Consider the following 15,630-nt stretch of genomic DNA (forward strand, 5'->3'; position numbering starts at 1 on the left):
ATACAGTAAAATCAAGCCCCGACTTATCCATGGAAGAACTTCAACGCGAGTAGATACGATAACTCCTGCCTGTACCTTTACTCTGTTGAATTGCCTCAGCACCCACATAGTATTAAAGGGGAAAAGGACAAATAAACTGTAATGGCCTTTACATTACTATTGTCACGTAGACTTATCTTGGTTAAATGGGAGAATCCTAATTCTCCTATTGTAAGTCAGTGAGTAACTGATGTTATACATTATCTGTAATTGGAAGATAATCAAATTCTCACTAAGAGCATCTGCACAAAACTCCTTTAAAACCTGGCAAGACCAAATCAATAACATTTTAGAATAAGCATTTAAATTGGGGAGAAGTTTTACTCGGGCTGTTGGACTTCCTCTCTTTCTCATGGGTGGCAGTTGATTTGATTTTAGTTTTGTTAAGTTTGACTTGATTTTATGGAATGTTACTTGCTTTTAATAAATTCAATAAAATAGAAAAAAAGATGACAAAAAAGAGATAATGAAATTATACATTATTAACCTATATGATAAATATTATTTTCCATTACAACTTTGGAAGAAATGTACCAGCATTCAGAGGGTACTGCCTCATGTCAGACTCTCTGGAGTAACAACCTCCCATATTCCAAAGATTAATCCTTGGGCATCAGTCCACCACAACTTTTACCAGGATCTCTGATTTAACTCCTGAGGCTTTGTCAGAAGGCCACATCTCAGTGAGACTCCATCAACATAATGTCACCCATTCCCATGAACTCCCTCCCTGACTTTCTTGCCCACCTTCAGATCCACACTGAAGAGCAACCTGACGTCTGGTTTCTCTCTTTTTTGTTTTTAGACCATCAGGTCTGATTAGACTTTTCATGTGGCATCTGAAAGGTCTTTCCTCTCATTTTGGTCCTTTTCTCTCAATATCCACTTTTCTTTGCCTGACTTCACAATTTTTAACACAACTTTTGACTTTGTCATGCTAAGTTGAAAGGAGCTGCTGTATGTGAAAGAAGGAAGCTGAAACAAATCTTATAATTATACAATACATTTATTGTTCTGAAGAAACCCCCCATTTAAGAACTGAACTTGCTGTACAATAATAAGAAATGTATATGGTTAAAGTAATACAAACATAAATACAAGATAATAATACTGAAACATGAAAACAAAACCATGAAATGTAAAGGCAAAAACAAACAACAGGGATCAGTTATTGGAGCATCAAGACTCAAGTGTGGACATTTTTAACAACAATAACCCTGTCATCTGGTTTGTCACATGAACATCTCCTATTAGGGAGGCTCATGCCCACTGGACTCTGTGACAGATGTCTGCTCCTCCATCATAATCTGGAAATCATGGCCTTTTTTTAACAGAGCATTGAAGTGAGGTCTCTGCCTGAAAGGAGAAGAAAACAAAGACCAGATCAATGATACACAAATTTCTGATTGAGAAAAGTGTCCACCTGATTCTTTCATCGCCCTTTTGGCCAATCCCAGAGTCCTTTGGGGTTTGGCCTCAGACCCAAATGTTAATGAGGTTGCATTTGAGAAAAGTTTGAAAGTCTCATGGTGCTCTGTATGACAAAGCTCCTGGTTGGGCAGTCAGCGGAGGTCAGCCCCAGGGGGCCTGGTGATGTCATTGAACTTACCTGATCATTTGAATGGACAGCATGGAAGTCAGAAGGAACTGCTCGTTGAAGGCACAGTTTCTGAAAATTAATTTTTATCTTGATGCTGTTTGTCCTTTGGGCAGGCTTGGTCACTTGCGATTTAGCCATTATGTTATGTGGCATACAGGACCTCAGGACAGGAGCAGAGCATAATGGTGTGATGTCGTGATACGAGATCTGAATCTGTGGCAATGAGAGACAAACATAAAAAAACAGTGAAACCAGAGGGACAATGCAACTACAACACAATTCAGCAAGGTGTTTAGAAATAGATGGGTACAACAGGCTTCTAAGGAGACTGACTACACCAGAGGACAAGAGGTAATTAACAGATCAGTGGTCAAAGTGACCAGTGGTGACCAGCTCTTCAGTAGCATTTCTGGTAGCTGATACCTCTCCCTTGACATGCTGTGTGCAGATAAGAGGCGGTACTGGCCAGCAGTAAAAAATACTATTCAGGAGACTGGCATGGTCCCCCTGCATAGCATGTACCCATAAATTTAATTGCTGCAAACATTTAAATTGGAGGAAGAGTAAAACCAATAGAATATCACATTGCAGGCAAATATGATTTACTACTTAATCATGAAAAATATTTTCTACAAAAATATGCAAAAAACTCATTCCAGAATGAAACGGTGTTTTATCACTCAATGGCCACAAAACCTGTAAAGTGCCATTTTATAACTATTATTAAAGGAATGCTGAAAGACCGAATGAGAATGCTCAGACTGTGCCGTTTTGCTAAACACTTTAATTAACTTTGTAAACTCTCTTTAAACGGGAGAGACTGCAGTAACACCTTATAAATGTAAGAAGCAAAGTGGATTTGTTAAATGGAATGCCGTTAATGAGGTCTATGTCTAAGATTTATAATGTTGTATTGATAGTTGTACGCGATTACCAATTTTTCAATTTTCAGTTTGCGGAAGGAGCGTTGACTTTGTCGAGACGTTTGCTTACCTCGGCAGTAACATTCTTGTGTCTGGTGACTCTTCCTATGAAGTCAGTAGACGGATTGGGAGAGAATGGGGGGGTCATGAGGTCACTGGAAAGGGGTTTGTGTCACAAAAGGACGAAGGTCCATGTCTTCAGAGTCCTGGTGCTTCCTGTTTGATAGACATGGACGCTATCCAGTGACCTCAGATGAATGACTGGACTCCTGTGTCTCTTCAGAGAACCCTTGGGTACCGCTGGTTTGCCTTTGTGTTGCTCACGGAGTCCCGAATGAAGTACACTACATGCATTGTGATGGAGCTTCAGTTGCTGCACTATGACATGTGGCACGTTTCCCCGAAGGGTGATCAGCTCACAGCGGCGGTTCTCAACCTGTGGGGCCTTTCATACAGTATCTATCTATCTATCTCAAATGGCTGATAATTTCTGATTCTTCACTTGTGTTTACAGGTGTAATCAGCATTGGACTTTTTCTTTTCTCTCTCAACTGAGTTTTTGTCTTTTTTTAATACAATAAAAATGGTTCCCCTGCCTAGTTCACCTCAGCAGTGTGTCAGTAGTTAGAGGCCTCACCTGCTCACAGAGGGTTTGATTCTGTCCGCCTTGCTGTCTCTACAATCATAGTCATCCTAGCTCAGCAGTGTCCTCACATTATCTTAAAGGGATTAAACAATTCTTACTAATTATATAATGATCATAAAAGCAGTTTGTGTTTTGTGCTAATTTACCAAAGAGTGCCTTTATGCAGAGCACAGACCACTCCATGTGTGTATAGCGCAACTCCAAGGAAAGCACCCATAAAGATGTACTGCAAAAATCTGACATATGTGTCTCTCCAATGCCAAAGGACAATCCGACCTTCAAAGTAATTTATTAATTTGTTGCTTCAGGATTATGTTGCCCTTGTTTCCTATTCTGAACAGGCTGCTAAACAGACTTCATTTATTTCAGATTACAGCAACGTGTTCCACCTGTTCTGTACAAATTTCATTGTCAGCCAGTTAAACATCTGTTCAATTATTAAATGCTGTTACTTATGTAAAGAGTCCCCGTAACTTTGCCCTGGTCTCCATTTTTAAAGGTTCTGATCCATCACACTCACTTTGTTCCTCTGATGTCAAATTTCTTGTTTCCCTTTGTAGCAATGACACCCTAGGGTGCTACTGATATATTATAATTACTCAGGTCTTCTCCTTCCGTCTCAGTGACACACTCCACCAGGTCCCCAGTCTAACACACCAACAGGGAAAGTTTCAACAACAACAATTTTATTCAAAGGAGCCACCCTCAATTGAATGGTGTTCCAAACAAAGAAAATAGAATAAAAGCTTAACAACAGTGCAGTGAAAATTAATAAATAGTAATAAGTATCTTATGCAAATATAATATATACAATCCTATAACCTGTGCCTCTAAGCAAGCAGTATTTAATAAAAGCTCCCTTTATGCTCCCAGTCCCTCAGGAAACCTTCTTCCCCTCCCACCTCACTGGCCAGTGATACCAGGAAAACAAACAAAAAGAAAACGGCGTTGGGGCCCTTCGTTTCTATCGTTGGAGCGCTCTATCTGTCCTCCAACTGGACTCTCCAAATAGGTGGCCACAATAGAGTAATGTAAAGATAGGGATAATTGTGCGATATACAGCTCACCACCCCTGGGTTCTGGAAGACGCGGGCTGCAGACACTCCTCAGCGATCCGACAATCCCAAACGGCCCCCTCGAAGCTTCGATAAAATCACTCCTCTCACCGGTTCCTCCAGGTCGATTCTCTCTCTCCTCCGCAAAAGTCTATCTCCTCCGCCCCGCCCCTCCAACTCCGTTTTCCGTCCGTCTCCGCCACCCCAAAAATAGAGTTTCCCCCCTGTATTCTATTCCTGTCCTGATCAGCCGCTCTGCTGCCATCTAATGTCTAGTTCTTAAAATTGCAGCTCCAGGACTCTCTTATTCAGACATACACACACAAGATGTCTGTGTGCATAGCTTTTCTTCTAGCACACCTTCTTTCTACTAGTTACACGATGGGAGGCTGATTTTCTAGTGACGCCACGACCAGACTTTACAATTCACTTCCCTTTCATGTGAGGTTTTCTGGCTCAGCTTAAATTAGCATTATTATTAACAACAACAACAACAACATACTTACAGGTTCCTGTGTCTCGAATGGCCTAAAGCGGCGGTTCTCAATTGGGTAAAGTAATAAAAAAGGGGCCCGAAAATGTGAAAAAAAAAAACCAAAACAAGAATCGAAAATATGAAAAATACATCTATTGAAACCAAAACAAATTAACTTAAACCACATTCTGAGAGTAGAAAAATAAATATAGAGTTAGATAAATGTCGATAAAAGTTAAGTAGGTATAATAAAACTTGTAGCGGCAGCAAAAAATATAGGAAAACATTTTATTAAGGTTTAAAAAAAAAAGTTATGCGCGACTAAAACTGTTAAGAAAACTCGGGCCGCAAATACTTAAAGGCTGAGAAACTCTGGCTCACAGTATCCTCGTTTTTGAGGAGTCTGGACCAGGCCAAGGGCTCGCCCACGTAATACCTAGCAGTGGCAGATTGAGGGTCATTGACGCAGTGTGGGACTGGACCGCGTGTCTGCTTAGGAGGTTGCCAACCGGGATCCTGAACTGTTTCATCGTATGGTGTGTGCGGTAACGCGCTGTACCAGTGCAAGCTCTCCCATCTAATCTGACCTGATATGAGTGTTAATTGATACTAAAACAAGGTGCAAAGACAAAAGTACTCATTTGAATTATTTCAGCCTCCGTCATTAATTGTTGATTATGCACAGTTGTCTCCATCTCCGGCGGTCCCCACAGTACCAGCTCTGCAAAAAAAACACAATTAACTCTGGACTCATCTACGCAACGTTTGTCAGAAGTACTGTAATCAAATCATACATAAGCTAACTATGAGGAGCCACAAAAATATATGATTTGTGGACTGTTCAGTCCGTCACAGACGGCATAAGATCAACAGAAACAATCCAGTAATGAGTGTGAAGAAAAGGCGTGCAGCAGGCGTCCGAATTATTTTAAGAAGAGTCAAAATTGACAGAGGATCACGAACACATAAAGCATCATACTTTACAAAAAAGTGCGCCTGCTAAACAACTTTGATAAAATAAACAGAAAAGAAAATGTCAAAGACGGCAGGCTACCTGTCAGAAAGCGTCCTGTTGATAATCTGCGGGGAGAATGAGACAGGTAGAGCTATATAAATGAAAGTGGGTGGGTAAACTGGGCGGGCAAACTGCAACATTTTCTGGTATTGAACTACACCCCATCTGCTGTGGTATAGTTTTACTTTCTGTGTTTTAGCGTAGGTGGCGCAGTTCTAGCGCTGCTGTCTTTTTGCTGAGAAGACGGGCTTCACATACCAAGTCCTCCCTGTGTGGAATTTACATGCTCTCCCATGTCTGCTTTCGTTTTCTCCCACAGTCCAAAGACATGAAGGTTAAGTGGATTCTCATCGATAAATTGGCCCTTGACGTGTATATGTGTGTGTGTGTGTTGTTCCTGTTCTGCTTGCCAGGATAGTTCCAGGTCCCCTGCCACCCTGCTCAGTGTAGAAAATGAATGAATAAATGAATAAAATAACATTCCATATAAGCAAGTCAAACTTGACAAAACTAAATTCAAATAAACCCCGACCCATGACAAAGAGAGCAAGGCCAACAGCCAGCACAAAACTTTAAGAGTAGAAAAAAAGGGGGAGAAAATCTTTTTCTCCTCAATTTAAAAGCTTATTCTAAAATTTTATTGATGAGAATCTGACAGGTTTTAAAAAGATCTGCACAGATCCTTTAAGTAAGAATTAGACTTTTTCCAATTTTATATAGAATATAACATCAGTTACTCACTCAAAAAGGATTTAACTAAGATTAAACAGAACAGCTACCTCAATGGATTACAATTTATTGTAATAGTGATATGTAGGAGAAATTACAAATAGAAATAACAGGCAACTAATAAAGTTGCACAATGTCACAATCCACAATATTCCACACAAACTGAAATGAGGTGGGGACTGAAGGTTCGACAGACAATATCTGCTGATCTGCCGGCTAGATCAATCAATCAATCAATCAACATTTATTTATATAGCACATAGTTACAAAACAGTCAACTACAATCCAATAAAATATTTAAATATTGGGAAAGAAATTAATTAAATATTTTACTTTAATACAAAAATCAATTGAAGACACTCAGTCTTAAACTCTTACTCAGGTATACATTTAATAAACAGGTTATTTCACATGATTTTCATATTTTGTTATTCACTGTTATTCTCCCTTGCATAACTTGTTTCACAAAACATCTTTTTTAACTGTTAATTACAACAAAATTTTTACTTGTATGTCCAATAGGTGTCTTGGTAAAGAACAATTGATTAGCAAACAGAACTCAGTTGTATTGAATGAAAAACACATTCACAGTCCACTTACAGTATGGGCTCAATCCAAAAAACACAACTCACCAAAAAGACAGGACTTATAAGACCCCCGGTACACGTCAGGAGTCCAATGAAAAGATTCTTAATTAAATAATGAAATGTGAGAGTGCTTATCTTCTGCTTCTCTGTGCACAACACTCTCAAATGTCCACAAAGGTCTTGTGTATGTGGATTTGCACTGAGAAAACTGCACAATGTTCTTTAATGGTGTTAACTGCATATATTTATAGGGTTATTTATATCTACAATCCTGCTTGTAGGTAGACCTTCCCCACAGTATCTATATAGAACTTTTCTTGTATGTTGCACCATAGATGTGGGGAACGACATTTTATATCACTACACTGTCCCTGGTAAAGGAGATATGACAGTAAAGTGCAGTTCATCATAAATACAGACATTGTTACTTGTTATTTGGCTGGCACATTTATCCAAGACAACTTACAACATTTGAGGCACATTTGGTTCCATTTATTTTGTTATTCACAGCAGGTTTGAAGTGAAGTAATTTGCTCAGGGTCACACTGTGCCTTAGTCTGCCTTTTGATATTCCTGCCCCTTTATCTTTTAAAGAGAAGACTTTTGGGTCATTCAGATTATTTAATCTAATAAACTGTGGCAGTAATGCGTACCCAAATGGGGAGGGTGATGGTGGTGGTGGTGTGTGTGTTTTATTATAAAGGCTAATTTAAGGTGTGTGTCTGAGAGTTCAGTTGTAGTTTTGTCATAATATTTGTTTCTTTATTCATTTAGTTATTGAAGAAATGTCAGATTTCTAACAGGGGAAAAATAATTATCTATCTATCTATCTATCTATGTGCTTAGAGGTGTAATCATCATTAGACTTTTTCTTTTCTCTCTCAACTGAGTTTTTTTTTTTTTTAATACAATACAAATGGTTCCCCTGCCTCGTTCGCCTCAGTAGTGTGTTAGTAGTTAGAGGCCTCACCTGCTCACAGAGGCTTTGATTCTGCCCGCCTTGCTGTCTCCACAATCTTGGCCGTCCTAGCTCAGCAGTGTCCTCACATTATCTTAAAGGGGATTAAACAATTCTTACTAATTAAATAATGATCATAAAAGCAGTTTATGTTTTGTGCTAATTTACCAAAGAGTGCCTTTATGCAGAGCACAGACCACTCCATATGTGTGTACAGTACAGCGTAACTCCAAGGAAAGCACCCAAAAAGATGTACTGCATGTCCAGTGCCAAAGGACCATCAGACCTTCAAAGTGATTTATTCATTTGTTGCTTCAGGACTAGGTGTTTGCAGTGCCCTTTTGTTTCCTATTCTGAACAGGCTGCTAAATAGACTTCATTTATTTCAGATTAGCCCATTCCACCTGTTCTGTACAAACTTCATTGTCAGCCAATTAAACATCTAATCAATTATTAAATGCTGTTACTTATGTAAAGAGTCCCCCGTAACTTCGCCCTGGTCTCCTTTTTTAAAGGTTCCTTCAAACTCAATTTGTTATACTGAAGCTGATTTTCTTGTTTTCCTTCTTTCTACCTTTACACAATGGGAGTGTGAACTGCAAATGATGGCGCACCAAAGCACCCTCTGATTCAACTTAAATTATTATTATTAACAACAACAACAACATACTTTCAGGTTCCTGTGTCTCGAATGGCCTAAAGCAATTTAGTTGTGCCACCTTCTTGTTTATCTTCTTCCATTCACATTCAGTTTTATTGGTTATTTCCTCCTCATTAAAATACTAACATGACATTTGGATATCATCTTAGAAATTTATATTTTTGTAACTAATATCATTAGTAATGTGATTTCTTTTTATGAAGATGTGATGAGTTAAGAAATCCTGTTACAATTTTAGAGACCTAATTAATAGTCATTTGTATTGCGGTACTTTAAGTAAAGACCCCAACTCCGATTACTATATCTTTGTGATGCATTGGCCTTATGCAGCCTTTTTCTGATATCTGCATTTTTTGTCAGTTTTACAATATAACATATAAAACTGACTGCAGTGATCTTAATGACCCATTATATTGATTCACTTTTCTTTGTATGTCTGTGTGTTTCTGGAATACTTTTAGTGTTCTACCCTCAAAAAGTTGACATCACCTTCATATGTGAAAGTCTTGCTCTTTTACTTTTTCACACAGGTGTGACCTTTTTGAAAACTGAAGAGGAAATCGCTGAGCACACATGGAGTCACATTAAACAAGAGGATCCTCAGGTAGACAATACTGGCTGGGTGAAGCAAGAATCCATGAACCTCAGAGAGGAGTTTGGTTAGCATTAAAGAGGAGACACCAGAAGTGGAAATTTCTTCTTCTATTAAAGAAATGCTTATAAATCTCACCATTTGTAAAGTTAAGGAGGAGATCATTCACCTGCTCAACAGGTGTGTACACCTGAAGGTGAGTAATGGTAATGGAAAACTGAGAGATGATTTATTACAGAGAGTTAGCATGAAGGACAAAATTCAGCAGTCACCTAGCACAGTTGTCTTCTGTGGTTTTCCAGGCTTTCCGGTGTTGTGAGCTCACCTCTGTGTTCCTTCTCTGTAAGAATGTACCAGATGGTTGATTTGACCACTCCTGTGTTTCTCTCTAAAGAGCTTGTTTAGTTTTCTTTGCTTAATGATGGCCTGTTTTTAACTTGCTTGGATGGCTCTTCAGTCCTCATATTGAGAGTTCACAGTGACAGCGTCCAAATGCAAATTCCTTACTTGGAATTAACTGCAGACCTTCTACCTGCTTAATAGTTAATGTAATGTCAAAGGTTTTTGGACAAAACCAAAATTATGAAAACTGTGCCAGTGTCAAAATACCGATATGTCCATGTCCATACGAACATTTTCCTACTTGTTTAAATAAATGTTGCTAGTGTCCCATTGAAAGTATGAAAGCGTATTAAAGCCATGGAAAAAAAATATGAACTCAGTGAAGAAGGGAAAAAGTGCATGTCGAGAAAAAAAGTCAACATGTTGATTTTATTCTCGACATTTCCACTTTATTCTCGTAGTTTATTTTTTCATTAATATAGAATCTCGTAAACTTCATCTTAAAATCAATGTTTAATTTACTAGATATTCTCAAACCCCGCCATTGAAGCACATTGAATGCTTTGTATTAAGTGTTTTCTGACCTTGTTGTTAATCGCTATGTACTTCTTAAACTAACTTCGCCTTACACGTAGTGAAGCTGCAAGCGATCGCCGCACAAAATGCACTAACTTCATGATATTAGGCTCTCTGATCATTTAGAGTACTAAGATGTATACCTGATATCATTTTCATGATGAAATGCATTAGAGGACACGGTGGTGTGGTGGTAACACTGCAGCCTCGCAGTAAGGGGTCACCAGGTGTAACTGAAATATTGCGTAAATGTTGGGTTCGTGAACAGGTGGTCGGAGACACGAACACAGAATTCAATGGATGTTCTTCTTAGCGGGCTTTCTTTAGGAGTGCTGTTTCTATCTAACTTACCAAACCCCAAGTTCCTATACTTCCTTTCTCTTTCAGAACCAATCTCCACACGATAAACGTCTTTGTAGAAGTAAAACTAGCTATAAACTTAGAAAACTGAGTGTTCAGAACTTTTAAGGATCTTTGAAAAATATTCCTTATACATGTTTAATTATTCCATCCATCCAGGAACGGGGCATCAGCTCATCGCAGAGTAAATACGAGCACACACTTACACTAGCAGGGTCACTTTAGCATAACAAAAGCGCACATCCTGCATGACCTTTGAAAGGAAACTGAAGCTCGCCAAGTAAACTCACCAGAAAAACATGCAAACTCCAGGTAGGGAACACCCGAGACACGTTAGGCAGCAGCATTACCACCACGCCACCGTGCCCCCACATGTTTAATACATGCTTTAGTGCATTTCATCATCAAAATAATATCAAGTATTTATCTTAATATTCTAAACATTCAGAGAGAAGGAAAACCGTGAAGTTAATGTATTCTGTGTGACGATAGCTGCCTGCGGTTCCTCTCAGTGCAGGAGGAGGTCAGTTTAAGAAGTACTTAACAACGAGATCAGGGAATACGCAGCATTTCATGTGCTGCATTAGTGATGACAGGGTTTGAGGAAATCATTTAGTTGTGTCTGTCTTCCACAAACTAAGGCTGCACCATATCGCCAGACTGAATACTCTCAAATTACAGGATCTGAGTTAGTGATAGGAGTGTAAGTCTGTAGGAGATCAATGAGGTAGGGGGGAGCTTTAAATGTTCAGAGCGGTATTGTGTATTATATTCAGTATTGAACAGGGAGCCAGTGAAGTTGAGAGAGAATCGGTGTGATATGTTCAGTGGATTTAGAGCAGCAGGCTATTATCCTGGCAGCAGAATTTTGAAGAAGTTGTAAACGATGGATACGTTTTTGTGGGATGCCAGATAGAACAGCATTACAGTGATCTACACGTGAGGTGACTCGGGCATCAACCGATACTTCAGTACTGTGTTGGGTAAGAACAGAGATGGAAGAAGGCAGTATGAGAAATATTACTTATATGGAAGTAATTATTTAATAATAATAATAATAATTATTATTATTGTTACTTAATAATTGCCTTTATTAATGTATGAATGAATATAAATAATTGCATTTAAACAATTTGACCAAATCTGTTGTATGTAAACGATACTGTTTTAAACATTATTGCTTTTTCATCAGAAAACCAGGTTTCCACATCTACCTGTGTTAGTTTAAATGGCGCTGTTGCCAATCGCAATGTAGATAGATAGATAGATAGATAGATAGATAGATAGATAGATAGATAGATAGATAGATAGATAGATAGATACTTTATTAATCCCAAGGGGAAATTCACATAATCCAGCAGCAGTACGGATACAAAAAACAATATTGAATTAAAGAGTAATAAAAATGCATGTAATATTCTTCCTAAGCTCCTTTTTTTATTTCAAAACATACCATTATACATTAATAAATCTTAAGCAATTAGATTCAACAATAACCTCATTTATTTGGAATTCAAAACATCCACGCATCAAAAGAGCGACCCTACAAAGACAAAAGGCAGAAGGCGGCATGGCTCTACCTAACTTCCAGTTTGATTACTGGGCAGCAAATATACAGTCGATAAGAACCTGGACACAAATAGAAGAACATATACAGGCATGGACCGCAATAGAAGTCAAATCCTGCAGTACTTCTTTGTATTCCCTGCTCTGCGCTCCAATAAACACACGTTATCGGCAATACACAAATAACCCAATTGTGCTCCACTCACTTAGAATCTGGAACCAATGTAGAAATCATTTTAAGACGGAGAAGCTTCTATCTGTGGCACCTCTGCAAGAGAACCACCTCTTTCAACCTTCACAAACATATGCAGTTTTTAATATCTGAAAAAAATTTGGAATTAACTTGCTTAGAGATCTTTATATGGACAACGTCTTTGCTTCCTATGAACAATTACATTCCAAATTTAACATTCCAGCTACAAATTTCTTTTACTATCTTCAAATCAGGAACTTTGTTAAACAGAACCTTCCAGACTTTCCTCATCTTGCACCCTCATCCACGCTGGAAAAAATATTGCTCAATCTCAAGGAATTAGACTCCATCTCTACAATATATAAAATCATTTTACAATCCCTTCCTTTCAAAGATCCAAGAGGACACTGGGAAAAAGATCTCTCAATTAATATATCAGAAGAGGAGTGGAAAGTAGCAATGCAGAGAATTCACTCGAGCTCCATATGCGCAAAGCATACAATTATACAACTCAAAATTATTTATCAAGCACATCTGTCTTGACTAAAACTCTCCAAAATGTTTCCAGGACTGTGATGATCCAACCTGCGAACGTTGCAACCAAGTCCCAGCCTCACTAGGTCACATGTTCTGGGCCTGCTCCAAATTAACATTATTCTGGACAAAAAATTTTAATTACCTGTCAGACAGCCTTGGACTCACAATCCCTCCTAACCCATTAACAGCTGTGTTTGGTGGTCTTCCAGAGGGTCTTAAAGTGGAGAAGGACAAACAAATTGTGATTGCATTCACTACACTGTTGGCACGCAGACTCATTCTGATAAACTGGAAGAACCCAAACTCTCCTCTTTTAAGTCAGTGGGAAACTGATGTGTTATATTATTTGAAACTGGAAAAAATCAAATACTCAGTTAGAGGATCTGTACAGACTTTTTTCAAAACATGGCAGGATCTAATCAGTAATATTTTAAAATAAGTTCATAAATTACAGAGAATTTATTAACTTAGGTATGTTTACAAACCTTAAATCTTACACCGATTGGCTTGCTCTCTCTCTCAAAGGGTGGGGATTTATCTGTTCTTAACTCAATTTTTCTTTTTGTAAAAACTTGATTGCTTTGTATGGATTGTAATAAAATTAATAAAAAAAAATGCATGTAAAAGCAGACAATAACTTTGAGTAATGTTAGCGTTTACCCCCCCGGGTGGAACTGAAGAGTCGCATAGTGTGGGGTCTCCTCAGTCTGTCACTGAAGCTACTCCTCTGTCTGGAGATGATCCTGTTCAGTGGATGCAGTGGATTCTTCATGATTGACAGGAGTTTGCTTAATGCCCATCGCTCTGCCACGGATGTCAAACTGTCCAGCTTTATTCCTACAATAGAGCCTGCCTTCCTCACCAGTTTGTCCAGGCATGAGGGGTCCCTCTTCTTTATGCTGCCTCCCCAGCACACCACTGCATAGAAGAGGACGCTCGCCACAACCGTCTGGTAGAACATCTGCAGCATCTTATTGCAGATGTTGAAGGACGCCAACCTTCTAAGGAAGTGGCAGATACTCTGACGTATCATGTCGACTGGGCAACGCAGTGAATGTGGCGTCCACCTCTATATGTCTATGGCAGCCTCCTGCCTTCCACAGTCCGCTCCACGACTTCCCACAGTCCGTAGAAAGAGAATGAGAAAAGCTGCTGTACAGTTTTTCCAATTCGAAAATTAAAAGGACTTGAAAACGTTTTCCCACATGGAACAATGACACAAAAGAATCAGGTATGGACTCACATAATAAAAAGCTCAATATATTTAAATAAATATTAGATCCAAAACTAATGAGATGTACAATTATATACTGTATAGCGAATCCAAGTGTTCTCTATTTATTGTCATTACTGACATATCCTATTTTAAGCATATCGTTTAAATTATTTTTTACCTCTTGATTATTTCTATTCAATATAATTCACGCTTTTGTTTTCAGTAGACTAGATTACTGTAACGCACTCCTCTCAGGACTACCCAAAAAAGACAGAAATCATTTGCAACGAGTGCAGAATGGAGCTGCTAGAATCCTAACTGGGAAAAGAAAATCCGAACACATTTCTCCAGTTTTGATGTCACTACACTGGTTGCCTGTGTCATTCAGGATTGACTTTAAAATACTGCTTATGGTTTATAAAACCTTAAATAATCTGCTCCATCTTATATATCGGAATGTCTGACATCTTATATTCCAAATCGTAACCTTAGATCTTCAAATGAGTGTCTCCTTAGAATTCTAAAAGCTAAACTTAAAAGAAGTGGTGAGGCGGGCAGGCGGCCTTCTGCTGCTATGCACCCAAAATCTGGAATAGCCTGCCAATGGGAATTCACCAGGCTGATACAGTAGAGCACTTTAAAAAACTGCTGAAAACACATTACTTTAACATGGCCTTTTTATAACTTCATTTTAACTTAATACTGATACTCTGTATGTTCAATTCTTCATAATAATTATTCACAGTGGCTCCAAAATCCGTACTGACCCCAACTCTCTCTTCTGTTTATTTTTCCGGCCTGCGCCACCACCACCTACTCAAAGCATCCTGATGCACCAACATTAATGGACTGAAAGCCAGAAGTCTACGTGACCATCATAATCAGGTCCTTCCATGAAAACCGTAAATACAAAGAGGACTGGTTGACTTATGTTAGGTAGATTGACCAGAGGGGACTGGGCGGTCTCGTGGTGTGGAACCCCTACAGATTTTTTTTTTTTTGTTTTTTCTGTCCACCCTGGCCATCGGACCTTACTCTTATTCTATGTTAATTAATGTTGACTTATGTTTATTTTTTATTGTGTCTTCTATTTTTCTATTCATTTTGTAAAGCACTTTGAGCTACATTTATTTTGTATGAATATGTGCTATATAAATAAATGTTGATTGATTGATATTAACTTTTTAACTTATTTATGAGATATTATGTAGTGTATCTGCAATGTTAGTGTACAGTATGAAAGGTATTTATGTTTATCTTCATCATTAAAGTTTGTTAAATATCTTATTTACTTTGATTTTTCTGTAGTTAAGTTAGCTATTTATAAAAGCACGATAGAGCTTTCTGCCAAATTAGTATTACATATTATTTTTGTCAGCAGAGGCAGAGAATATAAAACTAACTTTGATTACATTAATTAAATATCAAAACAAGTCCAAGTGCCCTCTTTGCAAAAAAACAAAAGAGACCACAGCATCCTGCTGCCTGCCTTCAGAGTCATGAAGTCCACATTGTCAAGTATGAGGTAGTGTGTGGATGTCAGGAGTGTGTGCCTACAAA

The 15,630-nt window shown here is 38.4% G+C and overlaps 1 long non-coding RNA gene across 2 annotated transcripts; it reads right to left on the reverse strand.

Moving 5' to 3' along the window:
- Positions 1–1,026: 1,026 nt before the first annotated feature.
- LOC120536535 lies at positions 1,027–5,885 on the reverse strand. Of its 2 annotated transcripts, none has more exons than XR_005635127.1 (3): positions 5,793–5,885; positions 1,649–1,852; positions 1,027–1,395 (listed from the first exon to the last, which is right to left on the reverse strand). It is a non-coding gene; the product is annotated as an uncharacterized LOC120536535 (long non-coding RNA). The 2 variants fall into 2 exon arrangements; XR_005635128.1 differs by lacking the exon at positions 5,793–5,885 and adding an exon at positions 4,276–4,368.
- Between the last annotated feature and the right edge of the window lie 9,745 nt (positions 5,886–15,630).

The sequence above is a fragment of the Polypterus senegalus genome, chromosome 10 (genome assembly GCF_016835505.1).
Source record: "Polypterus senegalus isolate Bchr_013 chromosome 10, ASM1683550v1, whole genome shotgun sequence".
In the NCBI taxonomy this organism is placed as follows: Eukaryota; Metazoa; Chordata; class Cladistia; order Polypteriformes; family Polypteridae; genus Polypterus; species Polypterus senegalus.